Genomic DNA, 1,160 nt, shown 5'->3' on the forward strand with positions numbered 1-1,160 from the left:
CCGTTTCCAAGGCGACGCGGCGGCCTCCGTGGGGCGATGCTGCGGGGGCGGGCGGGGCCGCGGCGGGGCGTGTCCACAGCGGGGCGGGGCCACAGCGGAGCGGGGCGGGGCCACGGCGCTACTGCGATCAAGGAGTCCGCGGAGCCGGCGGAGGAGGAAACTAGGGGTCCGCGGCGGAAAACGCCAGTACACGCTTGTTGGATTTAACCGTTAATAATAATTACTCCGCGTGGGTTAATTTCTTAGTTTCAAACCTCTAATCTTAGATTTATAGCCGTCTAAGTTTAGTGACTCAACCATTTCTGAAGAAAAAGTTATTCTGAACTAATTATTTTCAAGAGAGATGTCTATATAATTACTTGGGAAACTGTTTTACCCTCTGGCTTTTTTTTTTTTTTCCTTTGAACGTTACATCTGAAGGCTAAAAAAATTTTTCCAAATACAGTACAGTACAACGGGCTGTTTAATAGAAACACATATTTCTGATTTTGTATTGAAAATTGCGTTTCGTATGTGTAGTTTTGTTGTCGTTTTGTTTTGTCTAATAGTTGTGTATCAGAAGGGAGTTGAGAAATGGCAGGATGTCGTTCATTGCCACCTCTCTTCTCTCTTTCCTTCCCCCTTAGTCCTCCATAATCTTGATTATTCCGTTTTCAGCCAACAGCAGTAGGAGAAACCGGGAGGGAAACGCGCGCGCACACACACAATATTCGTCTTCATTGTTGATTTTATTTTCAGTACCGTTGCCTTCTAAATATTTATATTAGTCATCTTATGAACATGGTTGAGTTTAAGCCTACCATCTTATTGTTTTGTATTTCTGTTCTTTTTTCCTTTAATCCAAGAAAGAAGAAATAATATTTTTATTATTTCCTTTTTCTCCTTTTTAGCTTTTTAATTATATGTTTTAGTGTAGCTTTTAATGATTACTCTAGAGATAAAATATGACTACTTGATTTATTTCATACCACCTTAAGTCATCACTCCAACCATGTTTCAAACAAGAACCTTACAACAGGTAAACATCTATTCACTTTTTACCTTTTTTTGTTGGGGGAGGGGTGGTGTCAATATTTTACTTCTACAAAGTGTCCAAAATACATTATTTTGTTACTGTTATTTTAAGCAGTGGATATTATTTCATATTTACTAGTATATTT

The sequence above is a fragment of the Dama dama genome, chromosome 1, assembly GCF_033118175.1.
Source record: "Dama dama isolate Ldn47 chromosome 1, ASM3311817v1, whole genome shotgun sequence".
NCBI classification, from domain to species: domain Eukaryota; kingdom Metazoa; phylum Chordata; class Mammalia; order Artiodactyla; family Cervidae; genus Dama; species Dama dama.